We start from the raw sequence: 27,602 nt of genomic DNA on the forward strand, positions 1-27,602 counted from the left end.
CTGGCTCGTGGCCACTGTCCTCGCTGCAGCACTCTGCTTCCTGTTTTCCAAGCCTAAGTGCTCTTTAATTAGCCCTCATCACTTCCCCAATTTAACTTTGATCATCCAGGCTCCTTGCCAACTTCATGCCCATCTGGCATCCCCGCCACCACACCTTCGCCAGGCCTGGCCCAACTCCTGAAGCATCTCCAGATCCAGATGCTGCCCTGCCCACTTCCTGGGGCCTCTGAAGGCACATCCCACAGGTGGACAGCAGTGTGTTGCATGTCTGGCATGATTGTTTCTGAGTATTTTCCACATGGTGTGTCATGGAGGAGAAGGGGAAGAGGAGTTTTATATATATACCTGTGCACAGCTGATTTTCAACTTCAAACCCCCTTGGAAGGTGTTTTTCACATCTTAATCTATCGTTTATTTTATTGGTTTCTTTGTTTTTGTTCATTGTAATTATAGATTCTCTAATTTTTAATTCACTTATTTAAAAAGTAAAATTGCATTTTTTTTTCCTGGAGAAAGAGAAAATATGGACAGTTTAGATCAAGAACTGTCAGGATCCAGAGGCTTTTCCCACCTGGGGGGGGGGGGGGGCGGTGAATGGAGATTGAACCAGGGCCTCAGCCATGCTAAGCAAGTGCTCTACTATCTCCAGTCCCTGACTTTTCCCTGGGCTCCCAGAAATCAGTGGAGTTCTTCTCTACTTTACTGCTTTCCCCTGCCCCAAGGGGTAACAGCAAAACCCCAGAATTGCCCCAGGCAAGGCCTAGAGTGAGAAGGCCCCTGTTGGATAGTTTTGTTTGAACCTTGCTAGTAGAAAAGAAACACACACTCTGAACAAGGCAGCCTTAACATTGTCTTCTGTTTGACTGAACTTTAGACAGATTTCTTCCTGATCATAGGCCTCTGACCTCCCTTTCCTTAGAGCATTTACTTTAAAAATTTGCAATTATAAATTCTTTCTCTGCCCCTCAGCAATGTAATTCCTCTCCCAGTCTCCTGCAATTTAACAACACTGGAAAGCCTTTCCCCAGGCCCATTGGAATGTAATCATCAAAGAAAATGGCCTCCCTAGTCCCATCTCAGTTGGGAGGGTAGGATCTTAACTTACAGAAGAACTACTTCCCAGATTCAGGGCATAATCACAGTGACAACTCCCCATCCCAGCACCAGGACCTTTCTACCTGCTCACCTTGAGACTTAGAAATTTTTCTCACTTGGTTCAGAGAGGTTGAGTTCAATGTCTCTCCACTATTGTAAAGACCTAAGCCATAAAAGCCCTAGAAGAGAACATAAAGGAAATGCCCCTTGACACTGGCCTCAATGATGTTTTTAAGTATCATACCAAAAACTTAGACCATGAAAGCAGAAATAACTAAATGGGTCTATATCAAAAGAAGAAACTAAATGGGACTATATTATATCTCTGCACAGCAAAGAAAACAACAGAATGAAATAATCTACAAAATGGGATAAAATCTTTTGCAAACCACATATCTGATGGAAAGGTTAATAGCCAAAATTTATGAATATCTCATGCAACTCAGTAACAAGAAAAAAAAATTTTAAATGAGTCCTACAAGGCCTGAGTAGACATTATGTCAAAAGAACACATTAAAATACACAATAGGTATATGAAAAGGTACTTCCTATCAGTCATCAGGGAAATAAAAATCAAACCTACACTATCATCTCATCCCTGTTAGGATGGCTATTATTAAAAAGACAAGAGATAAAAAATGTTGGTAAGGGTGTGGCAAAGAATGCTCCTGCAGTCTTGGTGCGAATGTAGATCGGTACAGCCATTATGGAAAACCATGTAGAAGTTCCTAAAGAAATTAAAAATATAACCTCCCCAAGAGCCAGCAATCTTTTTTCTAAGCACATATCCAAAGAAAATTAAATCACCCCTTTGTAAATGTATCTATACTTCCATGTTTGTTATACCATTACTCACCATAGTCAAGTTATGAAAACAACCTATGTATCTCCCAACAGATGACATATAAAGGAAGTATGATTTTATATATGATATGATCTATGAAGGTGGAAGAGGAAGAGGAGGGGAGAAAAAAAGAGAATAAAACAGCAGTTACTAGGGGCATGTGATGGGGATAGAAAATGGACAAATGTACATGGTATGATCAAAACATATGGTGAATGTTTAATTTTTTTTTAGTTTTTTACAATTAAAGACACATTGCCATTTACCCCTTCTCAAAATATGCCCCTTTGCTGTGAACACTCTTAGCCATAGTTTTTGCCACTTTCTGAAGCAATTCTGGAAGTCCTCCTTCATAAGTATCTTTAGTTGTGCTGTCATGGCTGCCTCAATGTCCTGAATTGATTGAAAACATTTAACTTTCATGGTTTTTTTTACCTTAAAGAAGACCCAAAAGTTTCATGGTGCCACATCTGATGAATAAGGTGAATGAGCATGGACTGTAATGTTTTTACAAGCCTGCCTTCCCTTTGGATGGCACACGGCAGAGGCATTCACTGTACCTTTGACCAAACCTTGTAAAGACACTCAGGATAGAGGACTTTAAGAACTGGTTCAGAAAATGACAACAGTAATGTTCAAAATAAGGAGGAGTATTTTAAGGCAGTGGTAATGTGTCTTTTATTGTAATATTTTATTTAAATATTTGCTATATATTTTGATCATACCTCATAGGTCCGAGGTTAAAAAGTACCAGATATGGAAGATGAACAAGTCTAGAGACCCAACAAACAACACTAGCCCTAGTTAATAACACTGTGCTCTATATATTGGAGATTTCTGATAAATTAATAGATTTTTTATCTCCTCTTGCCACAGATACTCACAAATAACTAAGTAACATGGTATGTTGATTTGCTTCAGTACAGTAACATTTTGACACATATAATAAATAGATATATTATGTACCTTTAATATACACAATGAAATTTATTTTTCAAAATAATCTCCCTTACTGCAGCAGCCTTGACTTCTATTGGAATTGTGTGTATATATGGTACTCAAGATGGCTTCCAGGGCCTTGCACATGTTAGGTAGCCATTCTGCTACTGAGCTACATCCCCAGCCCTGGAAAATTCCTGAATAAAGTCTTTTTTGTATGCTTAATTCTGTCCAGTTCAATTTTCCTTTGACAATACACACACACACACACACACACACACACACACACAGAGAGAGAGCTAGTCCCTTAAGCAAGAGCCCTGTTTTTGGTGTAGGAAACTTCTGTCTTGGTATTTTTCTCAATTCCTGAAAGAGAAGATGCCCTGTAGTGCTTGAGTAACAAATAAATTGATTATTGATAAAAGCATGAATAATAAAATTTTAAATAAAGAATATGTGGCTTGCTTCATTTAACAAATGTCAGCACCTCTCTGTGTATGGTAGGCACTGCACTGGACACAGCCTTGCCATTGAGAATCTTATAATTCATTGGAAAAAACAGACAAGCAGTACTCTTGGTATAGCAAGTTAAATACCCAGGGTACTGGCAAAACACAGGAGGGGCTGGACTGTGGTGAGGAGAGGGACAAGGCGGGCAGGGAAGAACTGAAAACCAAGCTCGAGCATAAGCATAAAGAAAGCAGGGGTGTTGGGAAATAAGGACCAAGAGGGAAGGAGGAAGTTCTGCTCTCAGACTGTGGGAAGTTACCGATAAAGAAGGGTGTGCCCTACCCGATGAGAAAAGAGCAGCCACTTCCCTCCTTGGAGACAAGGCAGCAAAGGGTGTGCCTGCTGCAGCAGGGAACATGACAAGGGTCCAGGGAGCTGGCCGGACTATGAACAGCCTGCCCGCGTGGGAATGGAGAGGAGCCTAGGACATGCACAACCCAAGCATCCTTCCCCATGGGGTGCTGCTGCAGAAGCTGGGGACCTGCAGCCACTAGAGAGAGTATTCCAGAAGCACAGATGTAACCAGCCCCAGAGGCAGCTCCTAAGATGAGGGAACCCACGTCCAGAGCTCTCCAGCTCCACCCACAAATATCGGGAAATGGTGGATGAACAGGAGCAGTCTAAAGTGTGAATCCCAGCCCAATCATCTCAGCTCTGGATGACTCTGCATCCTTAAGGAGATGGAGCCAGCTCAGTCCTCAACAATGTTACCTGCTTCAGTCACCTTGTTTACACCCAGTGTATAAACAATATGAAATAATCGAGAAAACATGATCCACAATCAAAACAAGATGGGGATCATTAATACCACCTGTCATACATGGGGGCTGTGATATTTTAAATGAGTTGATCAGTCCCAGAACAGGACCTGGCACAAGGATAACTCTTAACAACTAGCTTTGTATGGCTGTGAGTTCTCTACTTGCATAGGGTCCCACACCTGACATATCTTGAGCTTGGCTTAATGCTCTGCTGGCCCATATAGTAATTCTTAATAGGGTTTTAGCAAGGGCTCTACATTTTTACTTCTCATTTAGCCTCACTCATCATATCTGCAGTCCTGACAGTACATGAGCATTGCTTACCCCATAGTTCACTGACGCTTGGAAAAAATTCTTCTGATGCATCCAAGTTTGGTTCAGGTGTGATAGGTCTCATATAACTTGGCTTTTCCACTCCACCTCCCCCCTTACACACACACACACACACACACACACACACACACACACACCTCTTACACAGCATGTATTAGTCAGCTTTTCATTTCTAGAACCAATACCCATGACATACACAACTTAGAGACTTCTTTTTGGCTCATGATTTCAGAGGTTTCAGTCCATGGTAGGCTGGCTCCAAGGCAGGAGCATCACGGCAGAAGGGTATGGCAGAGAGAAGCTGCTCAACCCACTCCTTCCCTGGGCAGCTGGTAAGCAGAGCCCAAGGGAAGAGCATCAGAGAGGAAGGAGCCAGGGACCAGATATAGTATTCAAGGTCACACCTACATGACTCACACAGACACACCCATAGTGTGCTTTACTAATCCACGGGGCTCCTCTCAGGTCAAGTTGATCATCAAGCTTAACTGTCATGGAGCATATACCTGAGTTTATGATTATACTTTTATTAATATGTTTTTATTAATATTTATCTTCCAATGAGCAAATGAGCTTCATGGGACCAGGGACTGAAGTATGTTCCCTATATTCCAAATCCATACACGTCTTAAGAATAAAACTGGGCAATTTTTTTAGATTTTTTAAATTTTAAAAAAAAATTGTTATTAAACAAAAATTCTTTTTCCTCCTTCCACATTTTAAAGCAAAAAAATGCCTTTTTAAATTATTTCTTCTCCTCTGTTGAGCTGCATCACATTAAAAACATATCTTTCTAAAAGGAACCCTTCTCCACTGTTGGTGGGAGTGCAGACTGGTGCAACCACTGTGGAAATCAGTATGGAGATACCTCAAAGAACTAGGACTGGAAGTCCCATTTGACCCCGCTATTCCACTGCTGGGTATCTTCCACAAAGAATTAAAGGAATCATACCTCAGCAATATATGTGCACCCATGTTTATAGCGGCACAGTTCATAATAGCTAAAGCTTGGAAACAGCCCAAGTGCCCATCAACTGGAAACTGGATAAAGAAGATGTGGGTTTTTTATAAAATGGAGTACTACTCAGCCATAAAGAATGAGAAACTAGAGACATTTATAGTTAAATGGATGCATATTGAAGCCAAACTTTTAAGTGAAATAAATAAGACATGCATGTGTAAATACTGAATAGTTTCTCTAGTGTGAGAAACTGAAAGTATAAATAAGGATTAAAATGATTAAAATTAATAATTGATAATTTGAAATAGGTAAAGGTCCAAAGGTGTAGGGGTGGTGGGAAGGGTAGGGGGAAGAAAAGAAGGGAAAGGAAAAATTATGAGAAAAGAAAAAAAATGGAAATTAAATCTATGTAAATAGGGAAGGGTGGAGGGGGTGAAGGGTGCACAGGTAATGGGGGAAAAATAAGAACCAAGATACATCATGTACAGATACAAGCACCCAAAGATAAATGTAAACATATTGTATAACTGAAATGTACCAATAAAAGAATAAAATAAAAAATTTTTTAAAATTTTAAAAACATATCTTTCTCTGAGAGGTTGAGAAATTAAGCCAAAGGAAATTTATTTCAGTGCTATTTTCCTAAGGATTATCACTCCATCAGGTGCACAGATTTAAAAAATCTTTTTGAACACTTCTAGGCATGCTTAACATTTGGTCAGTTATCCCAGTAATCTGAAAGGGCCCTTAATGTCCCATCTCCAAAGTAACCTGCTGGTAATATGATCTTACTCCACCCTACTGGGGCCATGCACAACAGTGAGCCTGTAATAAAGGAATGGGATGGATTTCTGAATTGTGCTTCCTTGAAAGAAAGGAAGCATGTATTACTTGTGAAAACAGTTTATAGTTTTAGATGCTACTAGAACAAATGCTTTAAGAGTTCAAGCAGTAGCAGCTGCTGGGGGCACAGTGCTCATCTAGCATGCAGGGGGCCTTGGGGTGTGGGGAGAGAAGGAAATCATTTTTATGTTTGGAAAACAAAGAACTGATACAAAGTTCTTAAAAGGTAGAAGAACCTTTTAGAACAAGGTTATTAGAACCTTCTTAAAATAACTGGCATGTAAAGATAAAATATTCTTTAGCAAACAAATGCAGATATGGTAACCATGGAAATATTCACTGGAGACAGCTGCGGGTAAGTCAAGGCAAATTTGTCAGTGGTTTCAGCTATTATTATAAAAATGTGACAGGGAGGGCCAGGGATTTAGCTCAGTGCTTCTGCCACCTGCCTCGCAAGCACAAGGTCCCAAGTTCAATGCCCCATATGAAAAAAAAAATGTGACAGGGAAGAAAGAATATAAGTTGTCTAGCAAAATAAATAAACAAAAATTGCTATGAAGATGTACAGTAAAAAGAGATGTTTAGAAACCACTAATGAGAAAGCTGATAAAATAATGACAGCCAATTATATGAAAGCTCTGGATAATCTCTCAAAGCTTAGAAAAAAGAATTAGATGTGGTCAACCAAAGCCAGTACAATACAACAAAGATTCTGGGACACAATTTGGAAAAACAGATCAACTGCTTGAAACATCTTCACATACTTTTGAATGAGAAATTCTACACTTATAAATTTAGCCTACACATAATGAGACAAATACATATATTTATATTTATATAAGTGTTTAACAAAATGTTATTTAAAATAATATCTTAGAAATAACCAAAATAGAGAACTGGTTAAAAATATGTACAAATCATTGAAATAATTGTTTTGTTCTACATTATTAATATGTAAAGATCTAATATAATACAATAAAGGTATCTTCAATGGATAAAAGCAAGTTTTAAAATGTTATATAAACTAGGTAAGTGTGCACAGATCCCAGTGAGCAGCAGTGCAGACCAGAGCGGCGTAGCTGCAGGCAGATCCACCCAGGGTCTGCCCCACCAATCCCAGTGGCTGGGAAACAAAGGCCCAAGTCAAAGCCCTGCCCAGAAAAAGCTGTACAAGCACACGAGCATCAGCCAGAGCCCCATCCCAATACCATTGGTAAGTGCATGGAGACCCTAGCATAAAGCCTACTCAGACACCAGGGACTGGGGTGCACAGCCACCAGCCATAGGCCCTCACACAAAACAGCTACAAAGGGGGGCAGGACCCAGCCAGAGGCATTCCTACATACCAACCCAAGAGTGCACAGTCACCAGCCAGAAGCCTGCCCAGACAACAGGTCTGCTCACGGACCAAGAAGGCAACCATTCTGAAACCCAGGAATTGGTGTGCTGGTGAGCACCAGAGAAAAGGACGCTCAGTGGCTTGCTGAGAAGTGAAGACTACTGGGTGAGCAAAAAGATGCCTCAACAAAGGCACAGCAGGCTAAATGTGTTGAAATGAGAAGACATGTAAATAAGTCTCAAAAACAGACTTCCAGATCACCTAAGGCGACCCCAAAGGGAAACGAAATGGAAGAATCTGATACTCAACCACCTGGACTCCCTGAAGTAGCAATGAAAGAGGAACTGGAAAAAATGAAATCAGAAATAATTTCTCATATAACAGCAGAGATTTTGCCCATAGTGCAAGACATGATTATTAAATCATGAGCGGACACAGATAAAAAAAAATAGAGGAGCTGAGGAACATGATGGAATCCCAACATAGGAAACAAATGGAATCCATAAAACAGATGCAAACAGATTTCTAGGAGGCTAAAACTGCATTAAAAGTTTACACAGTAGAATGAGCCAATGTGAGGACAGAATTTCAGATATAGAAGATAAGATTGCAAATAGAGACCAGGAAAAGAAAAATTTCTTTAAAATTGTAAGGGGCCAAGAGAAATCAATCCAGTAGCTGCTAAACAATGCAAAGAATAACATAAGACTGATTGGAGTAAGTGAAGAAATAGGAGAGCATGCAGATGACATAAAAAAAAAAAAACTGTTCACAGAAGTGATGGCAGAAAACTTCCCAAGGAGGGGGAAAGAACCTGACATTCAGATAAGTGAGGCATATTATACTCCAACTAGCCTTGATCAAAAAAATCTACACATAGGCATATAATTGTTAAGATTCCAGAAACGCAACAGAACAACAAAATTCTACAAGCAGATAGAGAAAACAACCAAATCATATACAAAGGAAAGCCCATCAGAAACACAGCAGGCTTCTCAACACAAACCCTCAAGGCAAGAAGAGCTTGGAGTGATGTATTCAAAGCCTTAAAGGAAAAGACCCTCCAACCCAGATTGATGTACCCTGCAAAACTATCTTTCAGGGCTGGGGATTTCACTCAGTAGTTCCAGCACCTGCCTCACAAGCACCAGGTTCCTAACTAGAACCCTGGTACCAAAAAAAAAAAATCTTTCAAAATTGATGGAGAAATAAGATACTTTCATGAAAAAGAGCACCTTAGGAACTTCATGAATATCAAACCAGCACTCTAAAAAATTTTAGACAATATCCTAGAAAAAGACAATCAGGATCACAACCTCAGGAAGCCCAGCAGAATGAATCCATTGGACATAACAAGAAATTAAATGCAAAGGGGGAGAATCCAACAAAAAGAAATAATCATGACAATGATAAGTCAATATGTATCAGTTATAACCATTAATGTTAATGATCCCAATACACCAATCAAAAGAAATAGACTGGCAGAATGGGTCAAGAAGCAAGATCCAGAGCTGAGGATTTAGCTCAGTGGCTCCAGTGCCTGCCACACAAGACAAGGTCCAAAGTTTGAACCCTGGTACCAAAAAAAAAAAAACAGAGAAACAAGATCCAACAATATGCTGCATACAGAAGCTCCTAGGGCAGAGAAGCACCTGGAAGGAAGCTTAGGATTCCAGAAACCCAACAGAAGAACAAAATTCTACAAGCAATTAGAGAAAAGAAACAAATCACATACAAAGGAAAGCCCATCAGAATCACAGCAGACTTCTCAATACAAACCCTCAAGGCAAGAAGAGCTTGGAGTGATGTATTTCAAGCCCTAAAGGAAAACAGCCTCCAACCCAGATTGATGTACCCTGCAAAACTATCTTTCAAAATGGATGGAGAAATAAGATACTTTCATGACAAAGAGCACCTCAGGAACTTCATGAATATCAAACCAGCACTCCAAAACCTTTTAGACAATACCCTAGGAAAAGACAATGAGGATCACAACCACAGGAAACCCAGGAGAATGAATCCATTGGGCATGACAAATAAAACACAAAGTGGGGAGAATCCAACAAAAAGAAAAAGTCATGACAAGGCTTTTAAAACTTTTAACTTCATCTCCCTGAGTATATAATTCAATCTTGTTATTGTACTGATTAGTATTTTTCTGATTCTAGAGTTGCACACCTTTCCTTGTGCTGTACTGGCTATTTATCATCTTCTTATGTCTACTTTTTAATTGGGTTGTCTATTAATGAGTTCTAAGAATGCTTTATATAATCTGGTCATAGGTTATATGCATTGTAAATATGGTCTGTTTAAGGACTTTTCATTTTAATGATGTCATTTAAAGTTCTAAATTTTGATAGAATCTCATTTATCAATTTTTTTCTTTTATACATCATGTTTTTTGTATCCTAGGTAGTTCTTGCCTACCCTAAATTCATAAACATTTTCCCTTATAATTTCTTCTTAAAGTTTTATACTTTTAGGCTTTCATATTTAGGTTCATAGATTCCTTCAAATTATTTTCATGTATGAAAATAAAGGATTGAGGTTAATTTTCTATATACGGATACCAGGTGTTCTAGTGCTATTTGCAGAAAACACTCTCTTCCTCAGCTCTTGAATTGAGTTTATATTGTATAAAATGCTAATGTTAAATAATCTTTCAAAACTCACTGGACCATATATGTGTGGTTCTATTTCTAGATTCTCTGTTTATTACAATGATCTATATGTCTTTCCTTACACCAACACTGCCTTGATTACTGTAGCTTTAAAAGAAGTCTTAAAATTAGGTACTAAACGTCTTCCAACACTGTTTTTTGTCTTTTTTTTTTAACTTTCCTAGGTCCTTTGTACTCCTACATAACTTTTAAATTTCAATATCCAATTCTTCATTTATAGCAAGTATACACAGACCTGAATTTTTATATATACCTTGTGTTTTCTAATCCTGCTAATTTCAAATACAAGTTCTAGGGGCTCCTAGAGATTTCTTAGTATTTTCTTTCTAGATGATCATTTCATCTACATATAAAGATTTTGCTTCTACCTTGCCAATCCTATCCTAATTGTGTCATTTTATTGCCAGACTATTTTGGTTTGGGCCTAGGTTTCAAAGTTTAATGGACAGATGAAGAGTAAGCATATCTGCCCTTGTTCCCCACCTAAAGGAGAAAGCATTGTATCTTCTCCATTCATATAAGGCATTTTTGCTGGAAGTATGGGGTACATGTCTTTAATCTGTTGAGAAGGTTCTGTTCTACTTCTAGTCTCATGATAGCTTTGACCATAAACAGCTGTAGAATTTAGTCCAATACTTTTTCTCCAACTAGTGACAGGATCATATGGCTTTTCCCTTTCCTCTGTTAAAATGATGACTTTTGGGGGTGGATCTTCCAATGCTGAACCAACACCGACATCCCTATAACAAAACCACTTCCTACATACTGCCAGATCTGACTTCTAAGAGTTTGTTTTGTTAAACAAATTTCTATCTATGTTCATACTTTTTTCTTCTTTTATCTTTATCCAGTTTTAGGATTAGCACAATGTTGAGGTCCTAAAATGAGGGGAGAAGTGTTCCTTCTTCTTTCTGCTTTACTTGTTTGATATAATTTATCAGTTAAAATCTATATGAGCCTGCCGTTGTCATATAGGTAGGTTTTCAAGCTAGAAATATACTTTCTTTAATAGGTGCTATTCAAATTTTGTATTTCCTCCAGAGTTAGTTTCATTAATTTGTCCTCCAAAGTACTTCTTAGAAGTTGTCAAATTTATTTCAAAATAGATTTTTGAAATATGCTTTCTATATCCTTTTAAATTCTGTAAAATCTGTAGTAATGTCTCCTAGATCTTGATATTGTAATTTTAAAAATGTATAATTGATATTGTGTAACAGGAAGAAAAGGTCTAAAGGTGCAGGGGACGTGGGTGGGGTAGGGGAAAGGAAAAAAAGGGAAAAGAAAAAATATGAGAAAAGGAAAAAAATGGAAACAAAGTCTTTGCAAATTGGAAAGGGTGGAGGGGGTGAAGGGAGGGCAAGGGAAAGGGAAAAAAAAATAAGAACCAAGATACTCATGTAATGGTACAAGATCCCAGTGATGAATGTAACTGTATTTTATACCTAAAATGTACCAATAAAATTAATGGGAAAACATATACTGCATATAAGAAACACACTTAATTCAAAACAAAACTCATAATTGAAAATTAAAGAGTGGAAATCAATACTCCATGTGAGAGGAACCAAAAAAAAAGCAGGAGCAGCTATCTTCTTTGCAGATGAAATGGATTTCAAATCAACACTGATTAAGTGAGACAAAAAAGGACACTGCATCCTTATAAAGAGAACAATCCAAGAGGAAGAGATGAAAATCATAAATATATATGCTCTTGGGACCAGGGATTTAGCTCAGTGGTTCTGCCACCTGCCTCGCAAGTGCAAGGTCCCAAGTTCAATCTCCAGTACCAAAAAAAAAAAAAAAAAAAATATATATATATATATATATATATATATATATATATATCAAGCACTAGTGTGCCAAACTATATAAAACAACTACTAACAGACATGAAAAGTCAAATAAGAATAGGGAAAAGGAAAGAAGGGAAAAGAAAAAGTATGAGAAAAGGAAAAAATGGAAACAAAGTTGTTGTAAGTAGGGAAGGGTGGAGGGGTGAAGGGAGGGTGGGGAAACGGGGAAAATGTAAGAACCAAGATACATCATGTAAAGGTATAAGATCTCAAGATTGAATGTAAGTGTATTGTATGCCTAAAATGTACCAATAAACTTATTGGGGAAAAAAAGAAAAATCGAATAAGCACGAATACAATAGTAGTGAGGGACCTCTATACCCCACTCTACTCACAAATAGATAGATCAACTAGACAAAAAATAAACAACACATTACAAGAACTCAATAAAACTCTTGAACAAATGAACATAACAGATGTTTACAGAGTCTTCCACCCCACAAAATCAGAATACACATTCTTTTCAGCTGCACACGGGTCATTCCCCAAAATAGACCACATACTCTATCATACAACATGGTTAAGTAAGTGCAAAGGAATTGAAGTCATCCCCTGTACATTATCAGACCATAGTGCAATGAAATTGGACATTAATAGAAAAATAAACTGCACAAATTTCATGAACACAAAGAAATTGAATAAAACACTTCTGAATAACCAGTGGGTTACAGAGAAAATTAAAGAAGAAACCATACAATTTTGACAATTAAATGGCAATGCCAATACAACATATCAGAATCTATGGGACACAATGAAAGCAGTCTTATGAGGGAAATTCATAGCAGTGAATATTCATATTAGGAAAACAGAGGGAAACACTAAACTCACTGGAAGATAAGTTAGGTAGAACTCTTGAAGATATTGGCATAGGAAAATACTTTATGAACAAAACCTCAGTAGCATGGGAACTAGCAGAAAGAATCAACAACTGGGATTTCATCTTATTTAAAAGCTTCTGCATTGCAAGAAAAACCACCAACAGAGCTAACAGACAACCTACATTGTGGGGGAAAAAATTTTAGCAGCTGTAACTCAGACAAAGGGCTACTATCTAGAATATATAAAGACCTGAAAAAATTCACACCTCTCAAATTCAAAGACCCAATTCAAAAATGGGCATCTGAAATGAACAGACATTTCTCACACAAAGAAGTAAAAGCAGCAAATAAACATATGAAAAAATGTTCAACATCACTGGTCATTCAAGAGATGCAGATGAAAACAACACTGAGATTCCACCTCACCCCAGAAGGAATGGCTGCTATCATGAAATCAACCAATAACAAATGTTGACTGGGCTGTGGGGAGAAAGGAACCCTTCTCCATTGTTGGTGGGAGTCTAGACTGTTGCAACCACTGTGGAAATCAGTATGGAGGTATCTCAAAGAACTAGGATTAGAGGTCCCATTTGACCCAGCTATTCCCCTGCTGGGTATTTTCCCAAAAGAATTAAAACAATCATAGCACAGAGATATATGTGTACTCATGTTTATTGCAGCACAGTTTATAATAGCTAAAGCTTGGAAACAGCCCAAGTGCCCATCACCTGGAAACTGGATAAAGAAGATGTGGTTTTTTTACAAAAAGGAGCACTACTCAGCTATAAAGAATGAGAAACTAGAGTCATTTATAGCTAAATGGATGCATATTGAGGCCATACTCTTAAGTGAAATAAATAAGACACATGTGTAAATACCTAATAGTTTCTCTAGTGTGAGAAACTGAGAGGTAAATAAGGATTAAAAGGATTAATAACTAACAATTGATACTTTGAAATAGGAAAAGGTCCAAAGGTGTAGGGGTGGTGGGAGGAGATAGGGAAAGGGAAGAATGGAAAGGAGAAATTACGAGAAAAGAAAAAAAATGGAAATGAAGTATGTAAATAGGGAAGGGTGGAGGGATGAAGAGCGCACAGGTAATGGGAAAACAATAAGAACTAAAATACATCATGTACAGGTACAAGCACCCAATGATAAATGTAAACATATTGTATACCTAAAATGTACCAAAAAAAGAATTTAAGAAACAAAAAAAAAGGTACTGCCAAATAGAATGCGGAAGATCATCCAGAAGATCATGCACCCTGACCAAGTGGGATTAATCCCAGGGATGCAGGGATGGTTCAACATAAGCAAATCAATAAATGTAATACACTACATCAATAGAGCAAAGCAAAACACCATATGATCATCTCAATATATGCAAAAGCATTTGACAAAATCCAACAAGCATTTATGATAAAAACCCTACAAAAAATTGGAATAGATGGTCTCTACCTCAAATTGATAGAAGCCATCTATGAAAAACCAACAGCCAGTATCATACTAAATGATCAAAAACTGAAATCCTTCACACTAAAATCAGGAACAAGACAAGGATGTCCTCTCTCACTGCTCTTGTTCAATATAGTTCTGGAAACATTAGCCATGGCAATTAGACAAGAGAAAGAAATAAAAGGAATAAAGATAGGTAATGAAGAAGTCAAATTGTCATTATTTGCAGATGACATGATACTCTATATAGAAGACCCCAAGAACTCCACCAAAAGTCTTCTAGACTTAATAACAAAATTCTGTAAAGTAGCTAGACACAAACTCAACACAAAATCGAATAGCTTTCCTGTACACAAACAACAGACACACTGAAAGAGAAATAGGGCAAACAATTCCTTTCACAATAGCATCCAAAAAATTGAAATACCTAGGAATCAACCTAACAAAAGAAGTCAAACACCTCTACTCTGAAAACTTTAGCACTCTGAAAAAAAAGATTGAAGATGATATGCGATAATGGAAAGATATTCCTTGTTCCTGGGTAGGAAGAACAAACATAGTAAAAACAGCCATACTTCCAAAACTGCTATATAGATTCAATGCAATCCCAGTTGAAATTCCAGAAACATATTTCACAGAACTTGAGAAAACAATACAAAAATTCATTTGGAACAACAATAGCAAAAGTAATTCTAGGCAATAAAGACAAGGTAGGGGGTATCACAATCCCCAACTTGAAACCATACTGCAAAGCCACTGTGATAAAAACAGAATGGTAGTGGCAAACAAACAGACTTGAGGACCAGTGGAACAGTTTAGAAGAGGCAGAAATAACTCCAGACACACTCAGCCACCTCATCTTCAACAAATGACCCAAACACCCTCACTGGAGGAAAGATGGCCTCTTTAATAAATGGTGCTGGAAAAAGTAGGTTTCAACTTGCCAAAGATTGAAACTAGACCTATATCTCTCACCATGCACTAAAATAAAATCAAATGGATTAAAGATCTAAGTATTAGAACATAAACACTAAACCAGCTTGAAAAGAGATTAGGTAGAACTTTTGAAGACGTTGCTGTAGGAAAGGTTTTATGAACAAAACCTGAGTTGCCCATAAGCTAGGACAAACAATTAAGAAGTGGGATCTCTTCTTACTAAAAAGCTTCTACACACCAAAAGAAACCACCAACAGTGTGAAGAGACAACCCACAATGTGGGAAAACATTTTCGCCAGCTTTTCCTCAAACAAAAGTCTACTATCTAGAATATATAAAGAACTTTAAAAAATCAGACCTCCCAAATTTAAAGACCCAATCCGAAAATGGGCATCTGAAATGAACAGAGATTTCTCACACAAAGAAATAGAAATAGCAAATAAATACATGAAAAAATGCTCAACTTCACTGGTCATTCAAGAGATGCAAATGAAAACAACAGTGAGATTCCACCTCACCCTAGAAAGAATGGCTGCTATCAAGAAATCAACCAATAGCAAATGCTGGCAGGGCTGTGGGGAAAGAGGAATCCTGCTCCACTACTGGTGGGAGTGTAGACTGGTGCCACCACAGTGGAAATCAGTATGGAGATACCTCAAAGAACTAGGACTGGAAGTCCCATTTGACCCCACTATTCCACTGTTGGGGATCTTCCCCAAAGAATTTAAAGAATCATACCACATTGATATATGTGCACCCATGTTCATGGCAGCACAATTCATGATAGCTAAAACTTGGAAGCAACCCAACTGCCCATCCACTGGAGACTGGATAAAGAAAATGTGGGTTTTTTTATAAAATGGAATATTCCTCACCAATAATGAGAAACTAGACACATTTATAGCTAAATGGATGCACATTGAGGTGATACTCTCAAATGAAATAAATATAACACCAAATAGTTTCTCTACTGTGATAAACTGAAAGTGTAAATAAGGACTAAAAGATATAATCGATAATGTGAAATAGCAAGAAAAGGTGCAAAGAGGAAGGGGAAGTAGGAGAGATAGGGAGAAAGAAAGAAGAGAATGGAATTAATATGAGAAAATGAAAATATGGAAACAAAGTCTTTGTAGATAGGGAGGGATGGAGGGGTTGAAGGAAGGGCAGGGGAATGGGGGAAAAATAAGAACCAAGACGGATTATGTAAATTTGCAAATTTCCAATGATAAATGTCATTATATTGTATACCTTAAATGTTCCGATAAAATTAATTTTTAAAATTTTTTTAAAAAGAAAATGGGGTTTTTTAATAAAATGGACTACTACTCAGCCATAAAGAATGACAAGTTAGAGACATTTATAGCTAAATGTATGCACATGGACGCTCAACTCTTAAGTGAAATAAATAGGACACACATGCGAATACTGAATAGTTTCTCTGGTATAAGAAACTGAAAGTGTAAATAAGGACTAAAAGGTATAATAGATCATGTGAAATAGGAAGAAAAAAGGGCAAAGGGGAAGAGGAAAGAAAAGAAGGGAAAGGAATTAATATGAGAAAATGAAAAAATGGAAACAAAGTCTCTGTAAACAGGGAGGGATGGAGGCGTTGAACGGAGGGGCAGGGAAGGGGGAAAAAAAAAGAACCAAGACAGATTACGTAAAAGTACAAATTTCCAAAAATGAAAGTCATTATATTGTATACCTAAAATGCACCAATAAAATTAAAAAGTTATATAAACATTAAATTTAAAGCATGTGAATTTCACTGTATTTAATTTTACCTCAAAATAGAAGTAAAAATCGTACTCCAGTATATGATAAACATTTTAAGTATTTATGTCTTAAATTACTCAGACCTGCTACTTTAAAATGCTTCAAAAGATAAGGTGGGTTGATGATAGGCAGGAAGTCGAATAAGTACAAAGACATATTAGAGCAAATATAAAAAATTTTTAATTGTGAAGAAACAATCCATAAACTGGAAGCCCATTTCAGTTATTTCTGCTGTTAAAGTCATCTATTAACCCAACTTTTCTCACCAATCTATAAAGATTGAAATTATGGAAGTAGAGTGAAGAAAAAGAAAAGGAAAGATGAGATCAAAATGTTGAGTCCTCTGTGGGTCCTCTTTTTACTTTCTTTTTTTTTATATTAAATTCTTTTATTGGTACATTGTAGGTATACAACACAATTACATTTCTCATTGGGAATTATACCTTTATATAATGCATCTTGGTTCTTATTTTTTCCCCATTCCTAGCCCTCCCTTCACGCCCTCCACCCTTCCCCATTTACAAAGACTTTATTTCCATTTTTGCCATTTCTCATCATTTTTCCTTTCCCTTCTTTCCTTTCCCCTGCCCCTCCCACTACCCCTACCCCTTTGGACGTTTTCTTCCTATTTTACATTATCGATTATTCATTCTAATCATTGGTACATTTTAGGTATACAATATAATGACATTCATCGTTGGAAATTTGCACCTTTACATAATCTCTCTTGGTTCTTATTTTTCACCCTTGCCCAGCCCTCCCTTCAACCACTCCATTCCTCCCTATTTACAAAGATTTTGTTCCTATTTTTCCATTTTCTCATATTAATCCCATTCCCTTCTATCCTTTCCCCTAGCCCTCCCACTTCCTTCCCCTTTGCCCCTTTTCTTCCTATTTCACATTACATATTATACATTTAGTCCTTATTTACACTTTCAGTTTCTCACACCAGAGAAACTATTCGGTATTTATACATGTGTGCCCTATGTATTTCACTTAAGAGTATCACCTCAATGTGCATCCACTTAGCTGTAAATGCCTCTAATTTCTCATTTTTTATTGCTGAGTAGTACTCCATTTTCTTTAGAAAAAAAAAAACACACACACAATTTCTTTATCCACTCTCCTGTTGATGGGCATTTCGGCTGTTTCCAAGTTTTAGCCATCACAAACTGTGCTGCTATGAACATGGACACACATATATCACTGTGGTATGATTCTTTTAATTCTTTGGGGAAGATCCCCAACAGTGGAATAGTGGGGTCAAATGGGACTTCCAGTCCTAGTTCTTTGAGGTATCTGCATACTGATTTCCACAGTGCTTGCACCAGTCTACACTCCCACCAGCAGTGGAGCAGGGTTCCTCTTTCCCCACAGCCCCACCAGCATTTGTTATGGGTTGATTTCATGATAGTAGCCATTCTTTCTGGAGTGAAGTGGAATTTCAGCATTGTTTTCATTTGCATCTCTCGAATGACCAGCGATGTTGAACATTTTTTCCTGTATTTCTTTGCTATTTCTACTTCTTTGTGTGAGAAATGTTCGTTCATTTCAGATGCCCATTTTTGGAGTGGGTCTTTAAATTTGGGAGGTCTGATCTTTTTAAGTTCTTTATAGATTTGAGATAGTAGACCTTTGTCTGAGGAAGAGCAGGTAAAGATTTCTTCCCACATTGTGGGTTGTCTCTTCACACTGCTGGTGGTTTCTCTTGCTGGACAGAAGCCTTTTAATAAGAAGAGATCCCACTTGTTGATTGTTTGTCCTAGTTCAAGAGCAACTGAGGTTTTGTTCATAAAATCTTTTCCTACACTGATGTCTTCAAGGGTTCTACCTAACCTCTGTTCCAACTGGTTCAAAGTTTCTATTTCAATATTTAGATCTTTAATCCATTTTGATTTTAGTTTACTGCATGGTGAGAGATATAGGTCTAGTTTTAATCTTTGGCAAGCTGAAGCCCAATTTTTCCAGCACCATTTATTAAAGAGGTTATCTTTCCTCCAGTGAGGGTGTTTGGCTCCTTTATCGAAGATGACATGGCTGAGTGTGTCTGGCATTGTTTCTGCATCTTCTAATCTGTTCCACTGGCCCTCAAGTCTGTTTCTTTGAGAGTACCATGCTGTTTTTATCACAGTAGCTTTGTAGTAGAGTTGCAGGTTGGGGATTGTGATACCCCCTGCCATGTCTCTGTTACCTAGAATTGTTTTTGCTATTCTGGGTCTCTTCTTATTCCAAATGATTTTTTGGATTGTTTTCTGAATGTCCATGAAGTATGCTGCTGGGATCTCAATTGGAATTGCATTAAATCTATATAGCAGTTTTGGAAGTATGGCCATTTTCTCTATATTAATCCTTCCTACCCAGGAGCAGGGGATGTCTGTCCATTTTCTGATATCATCTTCAATCTCTCTTTTCAGAGTGCCATAGTTTTCAGACAAGAGGTCTTTGATTTCTTTTGTTAGGTTGATTCCTAGATATTTCAGTTATTTGGATGCTATTGTGAAAGGAATTATTTGCCCTATTTCTCTCTCAGTGAGTCTGTCATTGGTGTAGAGGAAAGCTATTGATTTTTGTGTGTTGACCTTGTAACCAGCTACTTGACTGAATTTGGTTATTAAGTCTAGAAGACTTTTGGTGGAGTTCTCCGGGTCTTCTATTTAGAGTATCATGTCATCTGCAAATAATGACAATTTCACTTCTTCATTTCCTATCTTTATTCCTTTTATTTCTTTCTCTTGTCTAATTGCTGTGGCTAATGTTTCCAGAACTATATTGAACAAGAGTGGTGATAGAGAACATCCTTGTCTTGTTCTTGATTTTAGTGTGAAGGATTTCAGTTTTTGACCATTTACGATGATACTGGCTGTTGGTTTTTCATAGATGGCTTCTATCAGTTTGAGGTAGAGACCATCTATTCCAATTTTTTGTAGGGTTTTTATCATAAATGCATTCTGGATTTTGTCAAATGCTTTTTCTGCATCTATGGAGAGAATCATATGATTTTGCCCTTGGCTCTGTTGATATAATGTATTACATTGATTGATTTTCATATATTGAAGCATCCCTGCATCCCTGGGATGAATCCCACTTGATCAGGGTGTATGATCTTCTTGATGATCTTCTGCATTCTGTTTGCCAGTATCTTATTAAGGATTTTTGCATCTATATTCATTAGTGAGATTGGCCTATAGTTCTCTTTTTCAGTTGGGTCTTTCTCTGCTTTGGGGATCAAGGTGATGCTTGCTTCCAGGAATGAATTTGGGAGTATTGCTTCCCTTTCAATTTCATTGAAGAGTTTAAACAGTAGTGGCAGCAGTTCCTCTCTAAATGTCTTGTAGAATTCAGCAGTGAAGCCAGCAGGGCCCGGGCTTTTCTTGGTTGATAAGTTTTTAATTACATTTTCAATTTCATTGGTTGATATTGGATTGTTCAGAATTTTTAGTTCCTCTTCATTCAACTTTGGTAATTCATATGCATCTAGGAATCTGTCCATTTCTTCCGTGTTGTCCATCTTATTGGTGTATAGGTTCTGGAAGTAGGTATTGATGATCCTCTGGATTTCTGCTGGGTCTGTTGTAGTTTCACCCTTTTCAATCCTAATTGCATGGATTTGGGCCTTTTCTTTCCTCTTTCTCACAAGGCTGGCTAAGGGTTTGTCAATTTTGTTAATTCTTTTAAAGAACCAACTCTTGGCTTCATTGATTTTTGTATCATTCTCTTAGTGTCCATTGCATTGATTTCTCCTCTGATCTTTATAATTTCCTCCCTTGTATGAGCTTTGGGGTTGTCCTGCTCTTCTTTTTCTAGAAGCTTGAGGTTCAGCATCAGGTTGTTTAATTGGGCTCGTTCTGTTTTCCTAATATGTGTGTTCCCTGCTATGAATTTCCCTCATAAGACTGCTTTCATTGTGTCCCATAGATTCCGATATGTTGTATTGTCATTGTCATTTAATTGAAGGAACTGTCTGATTTCTTCTTTAATTTCCTCTGTGACCCATTGGTTATTCAGAAGTGTGTTGTTCAATTTCCACGTGATTATGAAATTTTTTGAGTTTCTTTTGCTATGGATCTCCAATTTCATCACACTATGGTCTGATAATATACAGGGGATAACTTCAATTCCTTTGCACTTACTTAAACATGTTCTATGTGTGAGTATGCAGTCTATTTTGGAGAATGACCCATGTGCAGCTGAGAAGAATGTGTATTCTGTTTTTGTGGGGTGGAAGACTCTGTAAACATCTGTTAAGTTCATTTGATCAAGAGTTCGATTGAGTTCTAGTATTTCATTACTTATTTTTAGTCTAGTGGATCTATCTATTTGTGACAGTGGGGTGTTGAGGTCCCCCACTACAATTGTATTACTGCATATATGACTTTTCATGTCCATTAGTATTTGTTTTATATAGTTGGTTGCACTAGTGTTTGGTGCATAGATATTTATGATTTCATCTCTTCCTCTTGGATTCTTCCCTTTACAAGGAGGTAGTGTCCTTCTTCATCTCTCTTAATCAGTGTTGGTTTGAAATCTACTTGATCTGCCAAGAGGATAGCTACTCCTGCTTTTTGGGGGGTTCCCGTCACATGCAGTATTATTTTCCACCCTTTAACTTTCAGTCTATGAGTTTCCTTTAGAATTAAGTGTGTTTCTTGTATGCAGCATATTGTTGGATTTTGGTTCTTGACCCATTCTGCCAGTGTATTTCTTTTGTTTGGTGAATTGAGACCATTAACATTGATGGTTATAACTGAAACGTATTGACTTGTCATTGCCATGACTTTTTCTTTTTGTTGGGTTCTCCCCCTTTACATTTAATTTCTTGTCATGCCAGATGGGCTCATTCTGCTTTGCTTCCTGGGGTTGTGAACATCAATGTCTGTTCCCAGGATATTGTGTAAAATTCTTTGGCGTGTTGGTTTGGTATTCACGAAGTTGCTAAGGTACTCTTTGTCATGAAAGTATCTTACTTCTCCATCCATTTTGAAAGATAGTTTTGCAGGGTACATCAATCTGGGTTGGAGTCTGTTTTCCTTTAGGGCTTGAAGTACATCACTCCAAGCTCTTCTTGCCTTGAGGGTTTGCATTGAGAAGTCTGCTGTGATTCTGATGGGCTTTCCTTTGTATGTGATTTGTTTCTTTTCTCTAACTGCTTGCACAACTTTGTTCTTCTGTTGTGTTTCTGGAATCTTAACAATTATATGCCTATGTGTAGATCTTTTTTGATCAAGGCTATTTGGAGTCCCATATGCCTCACTTATCTGTATGTGAAGCTCTTTTCCTCTGCTTGGGAAGCTTTTTGCCATTATTTCTGTGAAGAGATTTTTTATGTCATCTGCACTCTCTCCTGTTTCTTCATTGAGCCCAATCAGTCTTATGCTATTCTTCTTTGCATCATGTAGCAGCTGCTGGATTGATTTCTCATGTTCCCTTATAATTTTGAAGCAATTTTTCTTTTCCTGGTCACTAACTGCAATCTTATCTTCTATATCTGAAATTCTGTCCTCACATTGGCTCATTCTGCTGTGTAGAGTTTCAATGGAGTTTTTCATGTCCTGGAAATCTATTTGCATCTGTTTTATGGATTCTATTTGTTTCCTATGTTGGGATTCCATCATGTTCCTGAGCTCCTCTCTAGATTTATTAATGAAGTCTTGCACTAGGGGCACAATTTCGCCTGTTATCTGAGAAATTATTTCTGATTTCATTTTTTCCAGATCCCCTTTTGTTGCTAATTCAGTGTGACGGAGCCAACTGTCACTTGTTGAACAGCACCTGAATTGGGGAGTGAGGATGAAGAAAAAGAAAGATGCAGAGATAGAGTTGGGAGCCTCCCAGTGAGACTGCTGCTGTGCTTTTTTATTCTCCTCCCCTTTTTTTCACAGGTGAGTTTGGTTATTAATCATGACCCTTATCCAAAGACACCTGCTTCCTTGTTCTCTAGTTCTTTGGAAATTCCCCACCCTCATGGGCTTTCTTGTTTCTCGGGTTTATAAAACATTCCTCGTGTTCCAGGACAATTTCTGAAGGTAAATATCTAATTTGGCAAGGACGCGGTTCCTCATAACATAGTCTCCTTGCTCTATACAATGGAGGGTAAGATTTAACATGGAGCCTCTATGGCTAACACCACTCTCCACATCTCCCCGTTTTATATATTATGATCAAGGTCCCTTGATCACGCAGACAGGCTGTTCCTGTCTTAGGTGAGGAATATAAAGAAATCCCTTACCCGTCATAGAGTCAAGAGCATCACAGTACTCTTGCTCTGTCTTAGGTTGGTGATTTCCTGTATTCCTCTTACCCGTCATTGACTCTCAGCCTCTGCAGGGAATTACACCATGGGTTTAGGCAGTGTAGCATGTGATTGTAGACCATGAATACTTCCAGCCATCCTCATTAAAGAATGCATAAACATCTGTAGTAGTGCCGGAAGGATCATGCATCTAAGAGGCAGCCCTCCTCCAATAATTACTATGGAAATGAGTTACAGCGTAAATGCAGATGTAGATGGAAGAACTTTTCTAATTTGTTCGATAAAATCCTGTGCAGCCTGGGCTGCATCAAATTTTAGGGGTTCTGCATTTTGGAGATCTATAATATCCAAATCTAAGAACACATTCGCAAAACCATTATCTGATTTTCTGTTCGGGTGACACAATTGCTTATTTGACAATTGAAGTAAATTACATTATAATAATCATAATCTTTCTGAACACTAATATTTCCTACAAGCAATACCTAAGAGCACATGACACATGCAGTGACATTTCTTTTGGGATGACAAGAATTTTCAGACCAGTCCAAAACATAAGTATCAAGTCCAGTAATATTATATCTCACAGGGGCACCCGCCACACATCTCTTCTATGGAACAGTCCCATTGGAGCATTAAAAGTTGGAGGCACTACACCAGTGGTCTCTATACCCACAGGTAGATGTAGATGGACTCCAGTGATCCTGCCTTTGCATTGATCTACCTGCCTTCCCGCCAGGGTGCGAGTGCTCAGTCTTATACAATCAGTTCTGTTGAGTTTGAAGAAACATATGGGGATTCTGGTTTCTGATCCCTTATAGTTGAACAATTGGACCTCTTTCTTGTCAGGTGCCACCGGCTCATCCAACAGCATGGTATTGTTCACCCATACCATTACTTCTCCATTTTTTTCAGCTCGTTGGATGTACAACAGGTGGATCAGGTACATAAGTCCAATAAACCTTCTCATTAAATGTCATCATTAGATTTATCAGCAGGACAGTTGTCGGGATCATCCTAAGGGGCAGGAGAATTTCCCGCAAAATGGACCAATCTTTCAGGCAGCCACCTGGCACCTTCAGCGTCCTGCGGAAAAACACAAACATGCCCTCGTCCCCATATTAATACCGGGTCGGGGCCACTCCATACACCCGTGAAGGGATCTTTCCACCTCACTTGAACATACGATGATTTAGTTTTAGGATGCCACAGCCATTCTGCTGCAGTCAATCCATAAGCATCCACAATCAAAAAGTTCAGGATGAAGAGAGCATGATGTAAATAATTCTGTGGGGATAAAGGGTATAACTCCCCCTTTTTTATTTTTTGCAATTGTTTTTTTAGAGCACCATGGGCTCTTTCCACAATCCCTTGACCTTGTGGGTTATAAGGAATATCTGTCTTATGGGTGATACCCATCTGTTTACAAAAGATTTGAAAAGCTTTACTAGTATATCCCATGCCATTATCAGTTTTAAGAACGACAGGGACCCCAGTTGTGGCGAAGCAAACAATGGGCTATCACATGCTTCGTAGCTTCTCCAGTTTGGGCAGTTGCCATAATAAATCCCGAAAAGGTATCAATACTTACATGTATATATTTCTGTTTTCCATATTCAGCAATATGGGTAACATCCATTTGCCATAACTGATTAGGTTTAAGGCCGCAGGGATTTACCCCATAATGAGGGACAGAATGATGTATAGGACAGGCAGAACATTGCTTAACTATTTGTCGAGCGGCTTCTCAAGTTATATGGAATTGCTTCCTTAAGCTGTGGCTATTTTGATGATGTAGATCGTGAGACTGCTGAGCTAATTCCAATTGACTGAAAGCTACTAGCTGTGTAGCCTGATCCGCGAGATCATTTCCCTTTGCCAGGGGTCCGGGAAGCCCAGAATGAGCCCTAATGTGACCCACATAACAAGGACAGGTCCGGACATGTATGCACCATTGTATCTGAGCAGAGAGCGCCTGTATTTGATTATTGGCAGCATCAATATAAGCAACTGTTTCAAGCACCTGTAAAGCTTTAACAATATAATGACTATCTGTATACTAATTAAAAGAATAATGGGCCAAAAGTTCAAATACCACAGCGATGGCATGAAGCTCAACAATCTGAGCAGAGGTGGGGGCAGTATGAACAATCTGTGGCTTTCCCTGAATAACATATGCCGCAATACCATTGGAAGACCCATCAGTGAAAACCACTTGAGCATTTTTTATGGGTTCCTGTTTCATAATCTTGGGAAACACCAAAGCATGAATATTAACAAATTGCAATAATTTATCCTTGGGGATATGGTTATCTACACATCCAGGGTAATGTGATTGGCGAGGTCTGCATATTGCCCTTCTCCTGCCAGCATGTCATAATCAATATCATTTCTATTATCCCGATTTAATTCAGCTGTTCTTTGACACTCCTCAGAAAATTCTGTTTTCCAAAGGAGGTAATCTCCCCCAGAGAGGCATGCCTTAGCAAGCTGTTTCCAATCTCCGGGAGGCAGCGCCTCCATGCTCAATGATTCTAACATAGCCTGAGTAAAAGGTGAGGTAGGGCCATATTGCGCACATGCCATTTTTAACTCTTTGAGTTGCTTAAAAGATATCAGCCGATGGATTCTGACCATATTCCTTTGAGCATCAGCTTCCTCAAATACTGGACAAGCTAAATGAAAGCCCTGGGTATCTTCCCCTCTGTCAACCGCATGTTGCAGGGTAGCTTGTAATGGCGACAGAGACCGAGAACTGACAGACAAAGGCCTGGGTCCTGGGGGATGTTTGATCATGGCTATAAGAGGGTCAGTTTTTTTCATTAATCTTGGACCTGCAACCAGTGGGGGATCGAGACCAGCAATTATACTAGGAACTATTCCTCCCTCGCCCTGAGTCTTCTGGTCTTCCTCTTCCACCGTTAAGCCTGTCTGCCACTGCTGACAATGAGACTCCAATCTCTTTTCCAATCTAGTAATCCTTTCGGTCATGTCCTCATTCGCTGGCTGTCTGGATTTTTCGGTTTTCCTGGCCACAGCTACAATGGGGGTGGGGGGGGAGTCCTCATTGTTATACCTAGGAGCCTCTTCTTCCAAATCATCAGCATCTCCCGGGTTTAGGGGTCCCTCATCCAGAAAAAAAACCCTTCCTTAGTGCAGGTTCTGCATCAGCATATACTGGCAGAGCAGATGGCTTAGTTCCACTTTCTATAGGAGGCGGAGGGACAACCTCGGGAACACCAGCCTTGTCAGGCTCCTCTGAGGAAGGACTTGAGGAGGGTCCTTCAACCCTCTCTTCCTCATACCGAGGATCCAAACTATCTCTAATTAAAGCCCATAAACTAAAAGCATCTATAGGGATTTTAGTGGGTCCATGACCATCGTAATAGTCCTGAAGTTGCCTTCCCACCTTATTCCATACTTCTAAATCTACTGTGCCTTCTTCAGAGAACCAAGGACAAACTTTCTCTACAAATTCTAAAAAATTACATAATTGTTGATGCCCTACCTTTACTCCACGAGCGCAAAGCATATTTTTAAGCATATGTTCAAAAAGCATTCGGCTATTACCAATAGACATCTTGTTACTCCTGAGTGTATTCACCACCCTTAATTTACTTATCTGAGCTCACGATCCGTGGTGTCCTTCACTATGGTCCCCCGTATTCAGGTCCCTGTTCGGGAGCCACCTGTAAGGGAGCCAGCCGTCACTTGTCGAACAGCACCTGAATGGGGGAGTGAGGATGAAGAAAAAGAAAGACGCAGAGATAGAGTCGGGAGCCTCCCAGAGAGACTGCCGCTGCGCTTTTTTATTCTCCTCCCCTTTTTTTACAGGTGAGTTTGGTTATTAATCACGACCCTTATCCAAAGACACCTGCTTCCTTGTTCTCTAGTTCTTTGGAAATTCCCCACCCTCATGGGCTTTCTTGTTTCTCGGGTTTACAAAATGTTCATCATGTTCCAGGACAATTTCTGAAGGTAAACATCTAATTTGGCAAGGACGCAGTTCCTCGTTACATAGTCTCCTTGCTCTGTACAATGGAGGGTAAGATTTAACATGGAGCCTCTATGGCTAACACCGCTCTCCACATCAGTGGGTCCAGGTGGTTGAGTATCAGAGGGTTCCATCTCATTTCCCTTTGGGGTTGCTGTAGGTGATCTGGAAGTCTGGTTTTGAAACTTATTTACGTGTTTTCTCATTTCGA

The 27,602-nt window shown here is 38.6% G+C and overlaps 1 long non-coding RNA gene across 1 annotated transcript in view; it reads right to left on the minus strand.

The window, feature by feature from the left end:
- Positions 1 to 17,804: 17,804 nt before the first annotated feature.
- The window catches only part of LOC147821487 (uncharacterized), a 108,900-nt gene continuing 99,102 nt past the window's right edge, over positions 17,805 to 27,602 (minus strand). Inside the window, exon 3 of the long non-coding RNA XR_015446893.1 lies at positions 17,805 to 27,122. This is a non-coding gene — a long non-coding RNA (uncharacterized LOC147821487). The remainder of the gene's footprint in view (positions 27,123 to 27,602) is intronic.

Source organism: Heterocephalus glaber, unplaced genomic scaffold (genome assembly GCF_053883595.1).
Source record: "Heterocephalus glaber isolate CG9 unplaced genomic scaffold, H.glaber_assembly_v1.0 deba00001733, whole genome shotgun sequence".
NCBI classification, from domain to species: Eukaryota; Metazoa; Chordata; class Mammalia; order Rodentia; family Bathyergidae; genus Heterocephalus; species Heterocephalus glaber.